The sequence below is a fragment of the Diadema antillarum genome, unplaced genomic scaffold (assembly GCF_040938485.1).
Source record: "Diadema antillarum isolate AM-2024a unplaced genomic scaffold, OU_Dant_1.0 scf00000114, whole genome shotgun sequence".
In the NCBI taxonomy this organism is placed as follows: Eukaryota; Metazoa; Echinodermata; class Echinoidea; order Diadematoida; family Diadematidae; genus Diadema; species Diadema antillarum.
Window position 1 is genome coordinate 73,450 of NW_027271003.1, and position 23,340 is coordinate 96,789.

The window sequence follows — 23,340 nt, forward strand, 5'->3', positions numbered from 1 at the left end:
ACAAAAGTAATTTTACTATTTTTCGATATGATTTTTATTTCTGAAGTACGCAATAGGAAAGCATACTTTGTAGCCTGGAAAGTTTTTTTTTTTTTTTTTTTCGGGGGGTGGTCAAATTTATTTCGAATGTATCATGCATTGCGCTGTGGTGAAAATAAAATGATGACTATAATAAAAAAAAAATAATGAAACATCTTGAAAGAATTTTCAGACTTCCTTGACTCTTGCTCTAGACTTCTGGAAAAGGTAGAACAATCTTAATGCTTTAGACATATGATTTGCTACAAATTTATCTTCAGAATTCGACCTTCCAAAAAAGTGTATACAAAGTCACCTTTATCTTCAAAAGCTATACAGCTTTCGAAGATAAAGGTGACTTTGTTTGAGTCGTCGCGTTGTGCTTACGATCTTTGACTCTTTTGTCTCCTTTTGTCGCTCATTAACTTTGTATGATATACGTGAGCATCAAAGTCCCCTGGGCCTGAAGGCGTTACCCAGATGTGTTGCTTATCATGTCTTGAGGTAATAGAACGTAAGAAATGGGTTACAAGGTTCGCGATTTTTTTTTGTCCATTGCAAAACCTGTGGCCTACACCATGTAGCGTGTAGGATCTATTTCACTCTCCATAAAATGATAGGATATGTCCCTGATCGCAACATACCTGCTGCAGAAAAAGAAAACAGACTTCAGCTATTGTGGCGGATTCCTTTGGACAACTAAATCATGATACATTTCAACGGTAGAGGTAAGGTGATTGCATACACAGTTATATTAGCTCATTGACTTTTTTTTTTTAATCTAAGGATTGCGTTAAAACAGAAATATTTTGTACGTTATTTTGTAATTATCAAGTAGGCCATACTGTTCAATGTCGTTTAAGTCTTCTTAATTCAATAATGTCCGTTTTTACTTTCACATTTTATGCCAGAGGAATAAAAAGTGACGAGTCATTATTTCCAGCGTTTGAAGAGGAAGAAATTAAGAACGATAGGTTGGATATAAATATGCATATATGCCATCAGGGATATGCCAAACCTATACGATAACAGTCGAGTAACGGGGTGATATTTTGAACACGCTCAGGCTGAGGGTAGAGAATAAAATTTCAAATAGGATTCAAGAGATACTGGAACAGTTTATCAGGCTATTAAAAAAAATAGTAACGTTATTTTCAATGACGACTATAAAATGCTGAGGGCATATAATGTAGGAGCATAAATATTTTCATGTACATGTACATTGTAGCACAGAAAGGAAGGATAGGTGTGCTCTGAATACATTGAGTTCTAAAATTGCAGGCCCAATTTAACAGTATCAAACTTGATTCATCCAAATCACATAATATGTGTATTTAGGATCATAATAATAGGTGTATTACATAATAGATGTATTTAGAATCGTACTACGTCTTGACGTGACATTATTTTAAAGTCCTGCCATACATGCCATAACGCTGTTTGATGCTGACGTTAATTAGAACGTGCATAAAAACGAAATATTTGTCAAATATTCTGTTCCTGCAGGAATATTAGTAAACTCATGACATAATTCCAGATTTTATTTCGGAAAAAGAGAAATATTCCTCTGCCTGGCCACTGCACTCTCTCTTTCTCTCTCTATTACAGGTATAATAATACATATAGTTTATTTTAATCCATTTATACTGATTCATGAAAAATATCCGCAATTCAGCTTGTACAGTAGTCTGTCAAGGATATTATTCCATAAAATACATTTTCAATTTCAATTCCAATCTCTCTCTATCGACCTTTTGGTAATTGTAATGTTTGTAATGTTCTTCAGTTGTAGCAACAAGCTGCTGAAAACTGCTTGTCAAATACTAGCGAGCCAACGGATTGAAATGGACTCACTAAGAGTCTGAGAGTTCGATCCTAGCAACATCTTCCTCAGAGGCAAAATACACTATGAAATAGTTTTTCATTCCTTACGCCTACAAATCGAATGACACTATCAAAACAGTAAAGGAACTCAACGCAGCAATTCCATTGAATATTTTGGGTTGAAAGTAAACCTCGTGAAGTAGAAACTCTCAATCATTGTAAAATGTAGCCGACCCAGTGATACCTGCTTGTAATCTCTCTTCTTTCTCGCAAATTTCCAAACGCATTAAAAATGACTCTTCGCAAATTAAGAGTAATTGTCCAATTCTATTTCTAATCATGTTAGTTTTCTTGTGGATTTCTGAATTATAGTGTATTATTTGTTCCGAATTAATTTTGTTTTAGAAAAAAACCCGAACAACCTTGTGTTACTATTCAAACACACGATAAAAGTGTTGAACCTTTTACACAAGAACATGCTATTGGTATATGTAAGGATCTGGGTAAGTTAACTGGTTCGCAGATTATTTAGAAGACAGAGAGCCATATTTATTGAATCGGGCTATTGAATCTACTTATCAAAACATCTTCTAAGGTGTCCAGTTGTATTGATTCTAGGACCTTTGTTATTTTTGAGATAAATATAAATGATTCAGTATATACATCTCCGTTGCTTATTTTTATTTTGTTTGTAATAACAATACATTCAATAACCACAGTGCTTAACTTAAAATAATTAAAGGTTTCGACTTTGTCAAAGACCAATACACTGTCATTAAATAAAAAGAAACAATGATATTTTCCTAAGAAATAACCATACACATCAAAAAACCCGCCTATCACACATAGTAAACAACTGGATCAAAATTGTTGCGATTTTTTTTTTGGGAGGGGGGGGGGGGGAGGGGAATGGAACTGTTTCAACAATTTCACAATATTAGGATCCTCTGAAAAGATAAAGGATACTTTTTTCTACTATTAATTATACCCGCAATTTCTTTATACTCATATGCACTTATAATTATCACATCATAATCACCTTTTTGTGCAGTGTCGTATGGGGAACTGTGGTATCGGCAAACTCAACTGTGTAATAATATTATCTATTAGAAATACAAGCTTTAAGGATTGGACCACTCTTACTAGATTTAAGTAATGACGCTCTTATTTTGTATCCATAATAGAAACCCATTAAAGGACGTCGGATACTCAACAAAAGAAAAACCTATTGTGGTACGGTGGTTTCGCAGATCATCAATTATTGTGTAATAAGATAAGAAAGCTAATATAGCAAGGTGGTTTCACGGCCCCGCGGCGCTCCTCATAAGGTTATTCTACTGTAACGACATTGCAGCAAGATTTAGCTACCCTTTTTCTGGTATTTTGACTAATTCTGCTAAAAAGATGGCATCACTGATAAGTTACACAATTCTGTAAAGAGATCCGACTTCAATCTGCCAACTGTGAGTATAGCCCCATTAAATCGAAATAAGAATCCAAATCAGATAGGAGTGATGAAGAATGGAATAAAGGGCAAGATTGAAAGGAAAGAAAAATAAAGAGCTACATCTACATAGACTGGACGCTAATATTAAAACCCGAAAATTAAGAAGGGCTTTTTGTTAGTAATAATACGTTGCTATTTACAATTATGTATTATTGTTAATTTTGGGCTGTATGTAACCTGTATGATAGTACTTTTTTATCTTCCATGCTTTGAGCATACGCAGATCGTTGAAAAATGTTGATCTTTAGCTATTGTGGGTCTCTACTTCAAATTTGCATTGTTTGTTCGTCATGATTGCCACGATGGGCGCTCACAAAACCAGGCGCATCGTTCAATTTTAACTTGAGGACTCAGAATTACGATAGGTGAAAAAGGTCAGCCTTCTGTATATATATATATTTTTTTTCAAATTTAAGTTTATGAAAGAGTAGTTCCCTTTTACGTAATTCTTGGGTTTCGGAATCATAAAATCATTATTACCTTATTACATATGTATATGTATATGAGTATATGAATGTAAGAACGACCCAAGTCCAATTTTTGGCCAAATTTAGTTTGACATGGGAAATTGTAGCTTATGCATGGACTCATCTTGTGTGTTAATGATAAATCCTAATTACCCCCGGAAGTGCCTGAAATGAATGAGTTAAATCTTATATTAATGTAAGAATGAAGGACTTGGGTCATTCTTACATTCATATAATAGCGCCCTCTCTCATCCTTCTCCCATCTCTATAGCAGAATATCATGTATATGAATCAAAGAACGACCCAAGTCCATATGAATCAAAGAACGACCCAAGTCCACCACACAAAATGGCCTCTCCACAATTAATGTAAATGTTAATTGTCATAATAATATATGTTCTAATTTGTATATACAATGTTGCCTTCCCATCACAGTTAAATAGAATATTATTGGACAAATAAAAAAGATATGAATTTTTTTTTAGTTTACTCGAAATGATCTTCCATGGACTTGGGTCGTTCTTATATTCATATACTCATATATATATATATATATATATATATGTCCTGCAATTCAGGTTTCATGCAATATTTCTTAAATCTGCATCATTATATTTAATCATGACGTCATAAAAAGCCTAATTTATTTCCTTCACAATGACAACCCCCTTATTAAAATATTTGTGCATTCCTGGCATGCACATATTATACAACTGAGTACCAGGAAAGGTCAAATGTGAAATGTGGCAAAATGGAGCAAACGTGTTATGTCAAACAGTGTAATTCCCATTTGTGTTGTCTTTAAGATCATGACCTGATTGTGCTTGAAAATGGAATGCATTGTGAGATTATCATTAGATTCCAGACTTCATCCATGAATTTAAACTGGCGCTGCAGTAGTATCTGCAGAGTGAATTGTACATAACGGTTGACCAAACAATCATCTTATGTTTAGGAAATGGAAGTTTTTTGAAACTGTTTACATTTTAGCATTGCTTATTCCAGTTGGCCTTCTTTTTCCATTACAACAGTATCCATAGTGACTTTCACTATATGATCTGTCAACATTCTCAGCTCTTTTGCACATCCCAGAAAGAACCAGTCCTAGCAAATGAGGCTTTTTTTCTTAATGTCATATTCAATGAAGTTAATGTCGTTATAAGGGAAGTATGATGTATCAAATCTTAATTGCAGAACTTATGCTACAGTTTCCTGATTCCGGAGCGAGGCCGTAGGGATTCGAACTTGTTTTTTCCAGTGTAGTGAGGTATGTATATTCATGATTTGATTAAATCAATATTGCAGATTTCCAACGTCGTCATATTGATATCTCTGCCCGTACTCTTGATGCACTTGCGCAAAATGAGTGAATCAGTGAGCAGTATTATTCTATTCACCTGTATTCACCCGTCCTCACCTGTCTTGTCGGGGCTCTGGAAAGACCATAAATAGCTAGCTTCCAATGTATGTCTTGATACCTTGACTGCTACTATTTGAGAAAACTAGTCTGCAGAATATGTGAACCTGCTGTACTTCTTTGACAGGAAAGCATCAACACCGGGTATATACTCCTTCTTCGTTTATCTATTGCTTTACATTCAGTAGTCTCTTTATATATATATTTTTTTTCAATTTCTAAATGCGGGGCAGTTATCGATGAAACATTTTCTTGTCTGTCAATAGATATTTGTGTCATCAAGATTCGTGATAGCCTGTCGTAGTTTCAAATAATAATAGAAAAAAACAAACTGCCCTTCTTTTACTTTTTCTAAATTTCAGTAGTAAAAAGATTTCTTCCACCGTTTTGTATCCTCTACCAAATAAAATGTCTTCCATTCATATAATGCCGCTATCAACCCATTCTTTATGATACAGAAGCTTCTCATTGAAACATTATACTATTGTGCCGTAAAAGATTCTTTTCCTCAGGGAGTTTCTCCCAGTTATCCCTTTGCATATCAAGGACAAAGCGCGCATCATTTTAATGTAAAACGGAGGCATATTTCACCGCAGACCACTTTTACTCCACCATTTGAAATATTTTTTAAAACTCTTTCTGTCTTTGCCATAACAACTAGCTTTTTCATTATAACAACAGAAACTGAATCAAAGTTAAGCAAATACACTATTTGACTAACTGTCAAACTTTTCAAAACCATCACTTTCCCAAAGAAGTTCATGCTTCTCTTCCTCCACTTATGTAGGAGGCGTTGCATTATTTTTAACATATTTTCCTAATTTGCTTTACATGTAATCTTCTCACTTCGTGAGATTAAAACAAGAGTATCGCATAACACCTTCTGTCCATGTTAAATCTACATCTGATAGACTTAATGTAAATTAGTTTCTCTCCTGCCATCTCTTAACATGTTAGCTTTTTTTTAAATTCATTTTTGGTCCTGCCACTTTTCCAAGCTCATGTAATTGCTTTAAAATAGCTTTTAGGAACATCAAATCTCCACAAAAATCGTATAATCTGCATAATAGTAACTTATAATTCGAACTGACAGTTACAATCACTAAAACATTCACTTTTTAAGTCATCACTTGCTAAGTATGTTATTAGTGAGAAAATCGACCCTAATACCGGACAAAAGGCCGATGTACGTAGCGGGAAACCTTGACGTATCCCCATCAATAACATCAAAAGCCTTTGACAAATCAATCATAATCGCACCTTCTTCAGCTTCGGCCCTGTCACACCTTTCCGGGTAGCGAAATTATTTTTTCCACATAAGTTCCGGACCCCAAGTCTACATGATATGAATATTCATGACTTACGTCTTCCGAATAAGAGCACGCATGCGCAAACCATCAATCAGAGCTCATCTTGTCGCTTGCTATCAAACTAATTTTAGTAAAGGGTAATTCAAATTGTATTGAGACACTATTGACATAAAAATACTTATTTTTAATTTAAAGATTTATTCAATTCAGGAGTGATTTTTACTAAATCTTTAAAGCTTGTTAGGTTTAATCAGTATGCCACTGACATTTCTGGTATTGACAATTCATAAGACATTGACGTTTTGGTGATGGTGGTGGTAGCAGTGATGATGTGCATGACATTGATATCAAAGGCATTGGTTAATATTGTGCTCATTTTAACCAATCCACGTATGGGCCTCCATGTAATCTGTAATTTCGTGCCTGTCTGGTAAGTTGGCAGTGAACTTGGGCGCTATCTTCCCTAAGGCGCGATCTACACGCGAAGAGCATTCATACGTCATTGAAAAACTGACTGTGTGCCATTCCCACTAGGCAGGAGGGTTGATGCGTGTACACTCATGCAGATGTGCACTTAGTTACCTGAATACAGCACTATTTTATGTGAATTTTATGAAAGGAAATAATAAACTGTGAATAAATTATTAAAAGAACATTATGCTTTAAGGTATTTTATTCATAAATCCTCTTCATTTCAACCCATTTGTAATCACATCTTACCCACTTGCAAATCGACGTGTCCATAACGTCCTCAAGTCCCCGAGATAGCTTTGGGACATTCCATTCAATGACGGGGTTTTTATTTTGCACCGTTATCAAATAACTCTCATGTAAGCAAGTTCTTGCTATGGCGAATCTATTTTATAATGTATCATAATCTATCTATGCTTAGATAACCTAATTCAAATTTGCAGAGACATAGAAAAGGATTTGTTTTGTAATCGTGATACGTTCAACTACTAATTTACCCTGTGCTGAAATCCGCATGTCTGTTCCGCACGTGTTGTCGCTATCACTCAAACTTCGATCGCGGTGCGTGGCTTGTGTGTGGTACTATGGTACTTGTAGGGAAGCATTGGGCTGAAAAACACGCAGCACGTGGCATGGTACAAACGAATCGGACGTAAGAAGTCGTACATTCAAGAGCTAAAACAGACAAATAGCGAAATCAAAGTCCACTGAAAAGGTCTTGACACTGTAATGTATGTTCCAAAATCATGTTGGGCTTAGTTTTGAGAGGATTTTCTACACTTTGAAGGTTTTCCTCGCACGAGATCAGGAATAAGATCGGTGAACTAGCTACTCATACAACGTGTACTGTATGTATAGAACATGTGACTGCATGCGGCAAGAACGCTAGGAATGCACCAGGTACGGTGTGCTGCAAATTCTTGGGGCGAAATTAGCCTTCATTGTTCAGTCCGTCTAGTATTTATTTTTGTATAATAATTCTATTCTTCATAAAATCACGATAAAAATACTTCATAATTATATTCATTATAAATTTTAGAAGCGTAACATGAAATATTTCGGCTTTTTTACAGTCCAAGAAAAAAAATATTTCGAATAAAACAGTAATATGTGACCCTGCACCTCAAAACAAACAAAAAGTCGCCTGACATGAATGTTTAGTTAAGAGCATATTCTGAAAGAACAGACTTTAAGCTTTAAAATGATGTATAACTCAAATCAAATGGACTCTCTTAACCTATCTTAATATTGGAAAGAAAGCACAAACTCAGGAAAAGTGTGAACTGAGAAAAGAGGCTCTGAAGTACAGTGTCTATTCAACCACTTAATCTTTACCAAACCGCGCTGGCTGTGCGATGAATGGGACAAAAATCAGGAAGTAAACCACCAGAGTAACAACAATGAAGGGATTATCAGATTGAACTGAAATTAAGCATGCCTCATTAACACTTTCTGTCCATAGTTAATGCTAACTTTAAAAGCGGTAACACTATCCTTTCAAACGTTATTAGAGTTGAAAGTGAAGAGTGTGGACAAGGTTTTTCAGAAATGAAAAAGGGATTCTAAAGACACACCTAACCACACTATTCTACCAAAAATGTTCGAGATAAACTGCTAAAAAAACACACTTTCCTGCCCGTTTTATGATACCAAATTTTAGCATAACGTAAAAGAAGACCCGCTCTATCAGAAAATATGAAAAAGTCAAGTTCGGCTAGGTTGACCCATTTCACTTATTTTCAGTCCTTATTTTCAGTCCTCACGCAGAATCAGTGTGTGCGACTTTATGTTCGTTTTGAGGTGCACGGTCACATATGTAAATGTGACCAGCTAAAACAAAAGGATCCTAAAGTCTCTGACGGGTGAGCCGAGAAAATCGAGTTTGAAGTCACATCATCAAAATGCGTCAAAACCTGCGGATTTCTGTTTTTGACATAATTCTGTAGCCTAATGTATCATCTATCATCTCCCGAAATTTCGAAGTTAAATTAATGATCAAAGGAAAGACAAGAAATTAGCGTTTTCCGGGGCCATGATTTTCAGACTTTCCACGGAACAGAAACGTGTCCGAAGATTTGGATTTAGCGAGACTCCTCCCCTAGCAACGAGGGAGTAATCTCATTGGTGAGTGCATGGCATCCTGATTACTGATTGGTCGTACATAGACCGCCGGCGCTTATAGTCCGGCAGCCGAGGGGGCTAAGTACTTTTTCTCTGATATAGTTTTTTTCTTTGTTGATTATTCATCTTTGGGGTCTCTACAATGATATTCAGGTGGGTGTGGAGCTCTCACCCTTGGGCAATTTTAATTATTCAAAATGGCGTCCAAAATGGCCGCCATGAAGCCTAAAAGCCAGAAAAATGTCACTGAAACACTAGTATTTCAATTAGAACACTCATCTAAAAGACCAGTGATACTAGTATAATGTCTTTAGTTGATGAGCAGAATCTGGTTGCCATGGTAACCATCAAATAATTGGAACAAACCTCATAAAAATCAGAAAAGTATGCAAAATACAAAAATGATTGTTATTTGTGCGATGTGCACAAAATATCAATTACCTGCACACCCCTTACAAAGTTTTAATGAAGTAACCATTAATCTAGCCTTAATTCATATTTATAGTTGCCATAGCAACCTAGACTTGAATTTAATAGTGAATAAGTGCCTGAGGATTGAACTGCAGTATAGCAATGATGTGAAAATGTGGCATATCATATTTCAGGTCTTTACTCCACGTATGCCTATATTGGTTGCACATACCGGTACCTCCCTCTGTTATATGAAGTTGATATGTTCTGGTTGCCATGGTGACTGCTCAATGTCACTTTCAAGGACAGTCCCATAACATGCAAACATATACATTGCAACAAAATTGTTTGACATTAAGTTAGATGGCAAGAGACTAACATCATTGTGTAATACTTATTGGTGGATAAACCGACTATTAGCTGGTGATGTACATGGTTTCATTTGTTTCCAAGTTGTAATAAAACCATACAATGTGAAATAATTTCATGGTTTTGTCAGATTATTGGAACATACATTGCAATATTACAACCTGCATAAATGTCCTCAAAATCGTCCATTAAGTATTATGTGAAAACAGCGTTTCAAAATGAGACATCCTATGTGGTAAAGGTGAAGGCTATAATGAAATAACTTTCACATTCATGACATTGACATCAATACATACATTGTTCGTAATAAACTACAATCCTTGAGAATGAAATAATCCAGTTTGTTTTATGATTTTTGTTAATTATATTACAGTACTTGCCTGTAGTTTTCATTCATGAGTCATGAATATTAATTTAACCGAAGTTGATATCATGCAAGTGTAGAAGGCACAAACACTCTGAAAAAAAAGATATGTGTTTGTTATAATTTTCTATAACAAAAATAACATATCATGACTTAGTCTTCTTGTTTCATTTCTGTAGTACATGCAGGTTCCTAAATTAGGTCTTGTTATTTTTTAAGATTCATGTTCAAGTTCTGATGAGTAGCTTATTTGTACTTTTCTTCATTATGCGAGGGATTATAGTATCTACGATATAGGGAGGAGATGAGTAAACTTAAAGAATCTTAAATATCTTACTTGATTCTCACTCTATTCTTCCTTACCACTCTCTCTGTTCCCTTCTCTACCGTCTCCACTAGTACAACTTCATTTTCCGACCCATTACTATACCCCGCTCTTCACTTTTTGCCCTCCTTACTATCCCCATATGTCGCTTCCCTCTTCAATTCCCCTCTTTCTAGTCTCTTCTGCCGAGCAACGATGCGGTTAAGGACTACATACACATGGTGTCACTGCAAACCTTTCTCCCTAAAAATTTAAAGATGTTCCATTGCAAAATATCATTACGCAAAACTTTATTTTTCACTGTAATACACAGGGCCGACGCAAACAAGGGGTGAGGGCTCGCCTCAACTTTTTTTTTTTTTTTTTTTTTTTTTTTGGGGGGGGGGGGGGCATAATACATAGGAATATATAGGGTCTTACCACTAGGATCCCCACACTTTTTTATACTTAGAGGCACAAGAAAAGTGGGATAGCCACCTTTCCCTGTTTTTTTTTTTCTTGTCAGCTGATTCAGTCGATTAACCCCGGAAGTAGCGTCAGAAAATAATAGTTAGGCCCTCTTCCCCCTCCTTTTTTTTTGTTTTTTGCTTGTCAGTTAATTAAACCCAGAAGTGGCACCAGAAATATAAACTGGGCCGCATCACTTTTAAAACATAGTGCCATCCCCGATATGAGTGGTTCTTATAAAGTTATAAGGGATGTTTAAGAATAAAGTGCATATGACGAGTTTTTCCGACATGTTTGTTAATTTACAGATCAGCAGTTGCGATCTTAACAAATTTTCATTTGTAGAGGGAGACAAACTGAAGAAACTCGAACCTGAGCCTTCACCCCTCTGAATAATATCTTCCTTTCATTTATGAAGAGTTTGTTCGCAAAAACCGATAAATCCATATTTGCCAAATGGAGATATTTGCGATTAAAGGTTGAACAAAAAATAGAGAGAATAATAAGAAAATTTTTGCTTCTTTTGACCATAACTTCAAAAAAGTACCTTTATATGTAGTGACCAATATATCATTTAAAAGGTATTATTTTGTTCTTTATGACAGAGACCGTACTTCAAAATCTTCAAAAACGGACTTATCGGTTTTTGCGAACAAACTTCATATTTCATGAGTGTTTGATCTTCTTAAATTTTCAGATGGTTCTATGCTGGGATTTAAGATAAAACCGATTTTGTTAGCTAAGATTTATTTCTGGCTACTTGTAAACCAATCTTTTAATCTAATCTTTATGGTTTGACATCGTGGTTTAACTCACAAACAAGTGGCACATGTCTTCCAAAGGTGGCTCAACTCTCCTCAAGACATGTCTCAACTCTCCTTACACTGCAGAGTGTTGACATTCATTTTTCTAAAGAAAGTTGTTTAAATTAGGCAATGACCTGGAATAAAATTTTCATAGGTACAAGACAGGTTTATAGTTGTACATGTACTACAATTTGATAACAAACACTTGTTGTGAGCAAGGATTGATTAGGAAACATATCCAAAAATAGAAAAAGTGGCTCAACTCTCCTGCATCTCCCCTACTTGATATCATAGATATGTACCAGTAAATGTATAGAATTTTATATTTCAAGACATTGTAGGCAATTATCTCTTCAGATGATACCCTCATGGCAACATGTATAACACCAAGAAAAAGGCAAGTTTCCATGGCAACCATGTAGTCAGTTTCTTTTACAGATTGATAAGATTCCTATATACACAGGTTATTCATATACATACTAAGACATCCCAGGACTATACATTCGTATGTTAAATATCATGTCTGCAACCAGCCAAAGAGCAAGTATCCATGGCAACCATTTGCTCAGGTCCTTTAAGTAAACTAGCTTCTATGATTTTCTGCCAAACATTCAGGTCAACATGTCCCTCATCATGCAACAATCACAAACATAATCCCGATTCCATATCATTTTGTATTTATCTTGTGCATTTTAGGAATTTTAAGCTAATTATTCAATGTTTACCATAGCAACTGTCTTGCAACAAATGTCAAAAATATCTTATTCAAGTTGTCGGACCTTTGGACAAATGCTCCAATCCAAAAATTGGTATAGTAGCACTTAAAACACATGATTACATACATTTTCCTAGTTTGAGGGCTGTGTGGCGGTCATGTTGGACGCCATTTTGAATAATTAAAATTGCCCAAGGGTGAGAGCTCCACACCCACCTGAATATCATTGAAGAGACCCCAAAGATGAATAATCAACAGAGAAAAAAACTATATCAGAGAAAAAGTACTTCGGCCAAAAAATGGCTTTTGGCTGCCGGACTATTAGCTTGAATGAACATCGCGGAGGTTGCTAGGAGCGAACCTTCTATTGTCAATTGGTGAAAACTGTCTTGCTTCCCCTTGATCATGATAGCGTCGGAAGGAAAACTTTGAAGGCGGTTTTCTCGAAACGCTGGTTTCTTAAACCACTCAACATGCGCTAATAAAATCATCGATATCTCCGCAACCGAGTACTTTTATGAGTCGTGATATATATTAAATTAAAGTGGAAGAGTAAGGGAATAATGTCATTCCATTTTAAGAAAATTGTTTTCCCCCGACTTTCGGATCCTTTTGTTGCAGCGGGTCACAAATAATAGTTCTTGACTCAAGTCTAACTTCCATGCGCCTTCTTGCAGTTACCCCGCAGTTGCCCATGGATACGAAGCATAAGTAATCAGCTGTTTACAGAGCTGTACCTATCCTACTGCTCCTGCTAGATTGTAATCGAGAGCGATTGTGATTTTATCAGTGACGTTTAGTTTTATAACCCTATCCAATAAAAAAAGACACATTCAAACATCCAATGGTTTGACAGTTTTTGTCAGAATTCCCTATCAATATCACTTGTTGCCACACTAGTTTTCAGATTTCACTTGCTTCATTATCGAAGCTGTTGGACATTTGAAAGAACTGCTTCATAAGAAATCACCTTTGATTTATGATTTATTTTCACAAACAAGAGATTTCATCGCTTACATATTTTTTTTAAAATTAGTTTAATGTCTTATATTTCATGATGGTATGTGCTCTGTCTTTACATGGCAAGATGGGATTTTTTTTTCCATCCAGGGTCAAAGAAGAAAGTGACAGAAAGGAAACAAATAGGAAAGGGAGGACATGAAAAGGATAGAATGAAACACCTGCTCAGCAGGCTCTTTTTTATTGATTTAACACAATGGTGAACGCAGTACATCAGAATTTAGTACAGTTCTAGATGATTTATTAGATGAAAAATGAGAAAAGAAAATGGGATTTCATCGAGTTCTAAATGAAAACTAAACTAGCATCGCCATGTAGATCTAATATTTACTAGAGCAGAATAGACCTGATGCAAACTTATTGTCAAGCTTTTGGTTGAGTTTCTTCAGAGACACGAATTTTTGTAGCACTAAACCCGAGTGAACAAGCAAAAGGAAAAAAAATGATAAAATGCAGGTCTTCAGACCACTCCTGTGCACGAGCGAGCACAGTCCCCGTTTCAGTGTCACTCTCGTCATCGGCCTATCTACTCGTAGCTGCGCCGTTTTCGCATTCAGATCTTAATATTGTACAAAACGGGTGCCGTTCCGGCGCTATATTTCCTTAATTTTTCTACAAAAACTACTAGGACTACTTACATGGGTCGATTAAACCTAAATGATTCCAATCGGCGACTGTTTGATGCATTTCATTGCTTATGATGCAGAAAATGTTGTCTTATAAGACGAATTATCTTCAGCTCACCGATGCTCACTAAACTCACAATAACTTGCACACTGCTAGCCTTTTGTCAAGGCCCTCTCGCTGTAACGGACGAGCGAAGCGAGTCGCGCTACCTTACTCGGCTGGGCTCTCTACACCATACAGCGAGAGGGCCTTGACAAAAGGCTACTGTATTACTCGCTACAGGCGTAAATATTCATAAATGAATGATACACGCCAAAAAATTAGCTTTTTAATGCATATTCATTTCACCTTGTAATTATGCACCGTGCGATGATTCCTTGCGATTATTCATTGCCTTATTCATATCCTTGAGCTTCCGTAACGTTGACGTCATTATTCACTCATGCGTAGATGCGTACTAATGGATATACACGTTCAAAATGGCAGCAAGTCTCTCCACTAGGGCAGGCCGCTTACTCCTAAAAAATAAATATGGAAAATTTTGCAGTTTCCAGATAAATTGGTGAGAAGAACCAATGCAATGGGATAATGTATATTTCATTTTTTATTGTCACTGTGTTTATGATAGAAATTTACCCATGGTTTATTCGTGAAGTCACCGTATGTGGCAATAGGGAGTTATTAGTGATTCTCACTTCAGCGAAACTGCGGGGTAGCCGCCAGGACGCGAATATTTTTTTTTCCGTACATGGAAACGCTAGAGGGCATGAATTATTCATAAGTTTAGCTGAGTTTTTGAAGTGCGCAAGCGCGTGGACTTGACAGAATTCGATTCGCACTTCATGAGTGCCCTACGTAACCCCGCTGGAAATAAGCGGGGAGCTATAGCGTCGAGCTGAGCATCATGATTGTCAGCCAGATCAGAGCAGCCCAGCGTACGCGTGGATAGGAGAGCAGGTACATGCGTAATTCACGTGAAATGTCTTCTTCTTCTTCTTCTGATTAAGTCTGCCTCCTTCAATAGACTGAAGATTCTTGCAGACTGGTGCTATTTACATTATAGAAACTAATACAATTTATTTACAGATATTTACAAGCACATAGAACATTTGACGAAAATAACTAACCACTGTGATCAACCGTTAGACGGTTTCGAAATGATCCCACAGATGGCACTGAAACAATTTCTGACAAGGAATTCCAGTTCCTTACAGTTCTTGGGAAGAACGAATGGCGACGCGATTCAGTTCTCAAATATGGAACCTGATAGGAGTGTGGTTGCAACTTTAAAGTCACAACTTTCTACAGCCATAGGCTTGTGTGGAATTGATGCATATATGGCCAAATAAGAGCTCTTTCGAAATCTTTTGCGCAACCTTTTTTTTGTGTGTGTGGATCGGGCACTAATATTCGTAAATACACCGCTAACCTCAGTTGGCCTACTCCGTACCACTACTGTACTTGGCTATGATCGAAGCGGTAGTGCTGCCAGTGAACATGGTGACTCGAGATCGAACATCTCGAGTTCACTTTCGAATTACAACGATAAGATCATTACAAATCCACATGTAAACTAGAAGACCGAACTTTCAGTAGAGTCTAGTACTGTTTCCAAACAGATCGATCAGTTGAGTAGAAGTAGGTGATATGTCCGCGTGATTGTATCAGACGTACTCGTACAAGGTGATATTTGTGCGCTATTTCATTGCAAGCGACATGTACTGCTACTGCAATAGGTAGCTGGCTGCACGTGTACACAGAGAGGTTGGCTGCGGCTGTGCGAGTCTCACTAGTCGAGTCCATTCCACAGAACTCTTACACATAGAAGAATCACTCGCCACCCGTTTTGTCGCCGTCGCTCGACTCATTGTCACGTGACGTCCGCCATTTTGCTTAGCGGAACTTTTTTGCGTGCAAATCCCAGCAGACGCTATCCACATACAGTGACTGCATGATGTACCGTGTTTTTCTGACGTTGGGAGACCCTGAGCGAGGCATTAAAATGCCGTATCGTGCGGCTGTAAACTGCACAAAATCACTTGACAAAAGGATTTGGAAACAGGTAAGTTTGACACCAAGCCATGATGAGAATAACAAGTAAATTAATTCCCCAAGTAACGTTACAATTAGGCGGATCTGTCGTATGTTGGCTTTCTTGTGAGCGCAGTAGCAAAGGTAGTCCCAGACACTGGATTTTGTGTTTGCCTTCGACATATCTGTTTACCACCAACTACCAAAATATGCAAAATAAAAAAGATAAAGTAGGTCTAATTTAGGCCCTGGGGCTATATTACACTCTGTACATTGTGTGTTGGGGCAAACAGCTTTGTACATGAACATGTACATCTATTTATGTAAATTTGAGCTTAGGTGTAAACTTTACACGAAGAATTGTTCTTGTCTAGCTAGTAGAGTCACAGTCCACTGCGTACCAGTGGTGGGCCAGTGTCAGTGACAACACTACAGTCGTTTAGATACTAGATTGTCTAGACTGACTGTGTACTCTAGTATTAAAGTAGAGTAGTAGTAGTAGTAGTACGAACAGTTGTAGGGTAGACTGAAGTTCCAATGATATTGATATTAAAGAAATACTGAATAAATTTAACTATTCTAGTATATTACTCAAACTAATTACTTTATACTAGGTAATGTCAGTGTCACGTCAGTACTGAGTCCGTAGATTCTAGTTTCTGCCCAATTTCTGGCAACCTTTATCTGTTTATTTTTACTTCTGTCTGAATGAGCTAGACCTGACTGATGCGTAACTCACCAACTGTTATTGCGCTGACATGTAAGTCTCTTCTTACAGCAAAGTTAGGGGTAATTATTGGATTTAAACTGTCAGCTGCCGGTGCCTTGTTAGTAATCTTATCAGGAGCTTTCCATGGACCATGTCCATGCATGCAATCATCATCATGCTTGCCATAGTTGTATTGTAGGTACACATGTTTTATGATTATGAATATGAGGTCTATACAAATCTGATATGGTAATAATTTTTACATGTATCGTATGTTCTCTGTGTGTTAAAAATCCTAGATTTCCAAGAAGGGGTGTTGCTCTTCGCCAAAGATGGATTGTGAACATGAGAAGAGACCAATGGACTCCCAAACCATACTCTACCTTGTGTTCTGAACACCTTGAAGAGAAGTACTTCGATCGCACCAGCCAGATAACAAGGGTGCGGGCAGATGCTGTACCAACTTTATTCAACTTTCCACAACATCTCATGAGGATACGTGCAGAAGAACAAATTTTAATTTTGCATGTTAGGTGTTTGAAATTAGAGTTTTAGTTTTGAAATCCGTCCGACCAGGAGCAGACATATACCCTTGTGTGTATGTCTGCTTCAGAAACGGATTTTAATCTACCATCACATCGCATCCTGGTTGCTGTTGCTGATGAAGAATGCGATGACTAACCTGTTTGGTGTCTTGTTTCTAAATAATACGCTTTCCTTGCCAGGATAAAGCGTTTTGAGGTCTATTGCCATTTTAGGTTTTTATCACATTCACTTCTGTCCTTTCAAACTATATTGCAGGATTTCATTTTAAATGGTGCTTAACCTAACAAGAGCAAGTGCAATTTTGCACTACATGTGTATATGAATGTATTGCCTTTGTTATCATTGCCAAGAATGCTTTCATATTCTTGCCAGACAGTGTCCATTATTCATGGATTTATTTTTATGTTGTTGCCACATTGCCAATTTAATGCATGTTCATGAAACATTGCTTTCGCAATATGCACTATTTGTCATACATGTATTTGCGAGACTTGTCTTGCCTACATATTTTTGCCACGTTAATATTTCGTACTATACCATAGTATGTTTTCACACTCATAAGGATTTCATTTTGAATTGCGCTTGAAGCGAACAAGTGCGAGTGAAATCTTGGATTATACAGTATTGCCTTTGATATTTTTTTTTTATATTCTTGCCAGTGTCCATTATTCATGGTTTTATTTTGCTGCCATATTGTATGCTAAGTGATTGTACGTGCATTTGCTTTCATGATATACAATACATGTAGTTGTCATATTTGTGACACTTGTTTTGCCTACATGTACATACTTTGAGATACAGTGTAGTATGTTTTCACACTCTTTAGATTTCACTTTGAATTTCGTTTGAAGCAAACGGGTGCGTGTGAAATCTTGCATTATACAGATGTTCATGTATTGCCTTTAGTTGATAAATGTTATGCCAAGAATGCATTTGATATTCTTGCCCGACAGTGTTCATTATTTATGGATTTTATGTTGTTGCTATATTGCATGATAGTTGATTATACAGGCATTTGCTTTCGTGATATACAACAATATACAACATTTGTTGTATTTATCTGTGATACTTGTTTTGCTTACATGTTGTTACCAAATTATGTTTTCATACTATACAGTGTATGGGATAGTTTTTGTTCAACTCATTACTAAGGATTTAATTTTGAATCATGCTGAGCTAACAAGTACAAGTGAAATCTTACATTTACAAATGTATTGCCTTGAATAATGTTGCCAGGAATGCCTTTGGTGTTCTTTTCAGGGTCCATAATTCGTAGATTTATAATGCCATAGTTCATGCGGATCAACACAATATGTTTTCATACTATACCATAGTGCGTTTTTACACTCATTAGGATTTTCTTTTTGAATCACGCTTGAAGCTATCAAGGGCAAGTGAAATTGTGCACTATATTGATGTATTGCCTCAGATAATCTTGCCAGACAGTGTTCATTATTCATGAATTTTATGTTGTTGCCCTATTGCATGTCCATTATAGATGTATATGCATTTGCTTTTGTGATTACAATAGTTGTCACAAATTTGCGACACTGGTGGTCTTGCCTATCATTTGCATAATATGTTCCTGACGCATGTACTGCCTGTGATTATAGCCGCCGTATTAGGTATGATAATGGTACGTGTACTTCAAGCAAATGGTATATCACTGTACTGTGGTTGATTCTCAGCAATTAACTTTGACCTTGATAAATGTCAAATAAATTGTAAAAAATCAGGAAAATTAACTCTGTCCAACTTAACTTCCTGTTTTTTTTTGTGGGAAGATAATCTTGAAAGGAGTTCATGCTTGTAATGTGTGTGTGTGTGAGTGTGTGATTATATATATATATATATACATATATATAACATATATGTATATATATATATATGATGTATATATGTATATATATAATTATATTGAGTACCGGGTAGTCTAATGTTGGTGCAGCAATATCATGATATCGAAAGTAAAACAGGAACCAAGTTCATGTTGATCACCAACAATTTATTTACAGCACACAAATATTTGAGCGATTCGCTCTTTCTCAAGTGTTGCAAATCGCTCAAAAATTGGTGTGGTGAAATAAATTGTCGGTGATTAGCATGAACTCGATTTCTGTTTTATTTCATGTATACAGATATACAGTGTATATATGCCTATAGGCATATTGCTTCCTATACCAATATGTGCAATAGTGATAACTACATTGTACTACACACTACTAATGATAATGATAACAGCAGGAATATAGATAATTAAGGTGATGTTGTCTTCCAAATTTCTAATATGTTGAACGAGTATATGTCAGATGGGGAAGATGTATTACATGATCATATCCACAAATCATTGATTTTTACAACTGGACTGACTGGAAATTTAATTTGACCTGTTTAATGGGAGAAAAATCAAAAGCACGAACACACATCTTCTTACAATATCATTGGAGGGGAAAAAATGCAAGACATTGGGTTGAGAGGGGTATCAGAAAAATGGCAGGACACAGACAAGGACGGGCGCGCGTCTTAGATTATTTTATACCAAAGCAGATCACGTCTCCGAAGTCAAATAGATCTATCCGAAAGGGGAAAAAACACCCGTTTCAATACAGACAACTTTCAGGGAAGAGTGTGAAATAAATAACATAAATGAGTACATGAATCTGTAGTCAACGCTAGATTGAGAAGTACCAGTTTGACAGTTTACAAGTTCAAGTAAATATCAAGGGCTATAGCGGCTTGTATACTGTCCGATCAGTGAGTTGACCGTACCGTACTCGCGAGGAGCTGCAGAGGTTCCGCTAGGCAACATGGCGGCGTGTGCACTGAGGCGTCACATCCGGTGGCGACACCGAGCTCAGCGAGTTGTGAATGGGTGTGATTCTTCTATGTGTAAGAGTTCTGTGGTCCATTCATTGTGTACAAGTTGGCCTAGTCTATGCGCTTGCGCACTTCAAAATCTCAGCTCAACTTATGAATAATTCATGTCCTGGAGCGTTTCCATGTACGGAAAAAAATATTCGCCGCCAGGACCGCGCCTTGCGGCGCGGTCTCCGGGGCTAGGCTACTCGCAGATCGTGTCGTACTCGCCATCGTCAACGTCATGGTCACGCAAAATAGATTGCATCATCATAAGGGTTCGTACACCAACATCACCAGAATCATTATCGGCAGCATCATCATCACTATCATGTCAATCACAGCAAAACCCTGAATATCACTCCCATCATAGTCACTCTCACAAAGCACATCAGCAAAAGATAGAGACATCGCAGACCTGCTAGAGAGAAGATGAACACAAAGTGAAACGGAGTGTCGGAGGTGGAAAACTATAGTAATGAATACACGAAGACTATTAACGATGACATTTTACCGTAGAAAAAAAATACACAGAATATCTTGCACCGGAAAAATAATCGAGGTAAAAACTACAATGAGGAAAACTAGGGTGAAAACTCGATGCTTGGAAGACGAACCATGAAGACACTTTACGGTAAAAATGCCTACACGGAAACAGACGAGTGGGTACCATACAAAGTACGATGTTCTCGCACACACGTAGATAATCTACATCGTGTTCTATCGAAAAACTCAACAAACACTCGAACAAAAACTCACCTCTAAATTGTTGCAAACGAGATAATCACTTAAAAAAATGAACAAAACACTCAGAAGTACGATTGTACTCTGAGAATGAAAGAGATAGAATGATACGAAAGCAAAAGAGAGAAAAAGGAGAGAAATGGACGGGAAGCGAACCTAGAGAAGTCCACACGCATGCGTACTCTTATTTTGAAGACACAAGTCATATGAATATTCATGTATTCGCATCATTCTATCTCTTTTATTCTCAGGAGAGTAAGTGATGGGTAGTTTTCAATTGTGACCGTGCACCTCAAAACGAACATAAAGTCGCACACACTGATTTTGCATGAGGACTGAAAATAAGTGAAATAGGTCAACCTAGCCGAACTTGACTTTTTCATATTTTCTGAAAGAGCGGGTCTTCTTTAACATTATGCTGAAATTTGGTATCATAAAACGGGCAGGAAAGTGTGTTTTTTTAGCAGTTTATCTCGAACATTTTTGGTAGAATAGTGTGATTAGGTGTGTCTTTAGAATACCTTTTTCATTTCTGAAAAACCTTGTCCACACTCTTCACTTTCAACTCTAATAACTTTTGAAAGGATAGTGCTACTGCTTTGAAAGTTGGCATTAATTATGGACAGAATGTGTTAATGAGGCATGCTGAATTTCACTTTAATCTGATAATCCCTTTATTGTTGTTACTCTGGTGGTTTACTTAATGTTTTTTGTCCCATTCATAACACAGCCAGCACGGTTTGGGAAAGATTAAGCGCTTGAATAGACACTGTACTTCAGAGCCTCTTTTCTCAGTTCACACTTTTCCTGAGTTTGTGCTTTCTTTCCAATATTTAGATAGGTTACGAGAGTCCATTTGATTTGAGTTATACATCATTTTAAAGCTTAAAGTCTGCTCTTTCAGAATATGGTCTTAACTAAAAATTCATGTCTGGCGACTTTTTGTTTGTTTTGAGGTGCAGGGTCACAATTTATCACTATTTCCTCTCTTAAGGATCAGATGAGCCCTCTACGTTGAGAATCTGACACCTGACCTTACTCACAAGATTCATTAAAAAGCGTATCTGGAATTACCCAAGAGGGCAATTACCCCGGCTATTAAAATGCCCCCTTAATAGGCATTCATTAAAAATTCACCTATGTCATTTAAACACATAACAGAACGAAACAAAACAAAACAAAACATAACAAAATGAGATAGCTTGATGAAACTCAACAGGCAAGTCGTCCAATCCGGCAACTTTGTTTTTCTTTTCTTGGAAAAAAAAATCGGTCTCCTTAATTTCTTTCAAATTTAGAAATCCCTCATATTGTATTTTATTATTATTATTATTATTATTATTATTTATTCGGCTTTCATTCACAAATTTCATAATACATATTTCGAAATCAGAACATACACTGGAGTGGTAAGGGTGCACCAGGTTGGGCAGCCCGGGTCTGGAAAGAGCCAACTAAATGACTTGGGCCCTCAGGCCAGCCTCCCCAACCCACCTGGTGCACCCAAAACAATCAGTTTACAATATTAAAAAATACAAATTTCATTAACAGGTATACATTTAAACAAAAACAAAAACAAAACAACCGTTTCTTTATATGTGTCAATTTAGATATGTGTAAATACCAATCTTTCTTATTCCATTCAAATATCAGAGGCCATTTTCTACATAACAAAACTAAGAAAGAATATTAATAATACATTGCACATATGTTTGTCAACTCTTGAATGGCTACAGACATCAAAACTTGCCTCACTTACAAATACATGCAGTTAACGCACAATGCATAAATTTGAAGTTTCCATATATACCATACATTATATTATGTTATATAATATATTATATTCCCTTACAGCATTTCATTTTGACTTCATTATATTTGGACAATTAACAAAACAGAATTGTAAGAGAGAGAGAAAGAGAAGAAGATAAAAAGAAAACAAATCATAAATAACTAGATATCTACCTCAACGTACCCAACCCAACGCAACACCCAGGGAGCCAGCTCAACCAGCAATGCATAAATTTGAAGTTTCCATATAAACCATATTCCCTATCAGCATTTCATTTTAACTCCATTATATTTGGACAATTAACAAAACAGAACTGCAACAGAGAGCGAGAGAGAGAGAAAGAGAAGAAGATATACAGAGAAAAACATCATAAATAGCTGAATATTTAACTCAACGTACCCAACCTAACCCAACACTCAGGGAGCCAGCTCAACCAGCAATGA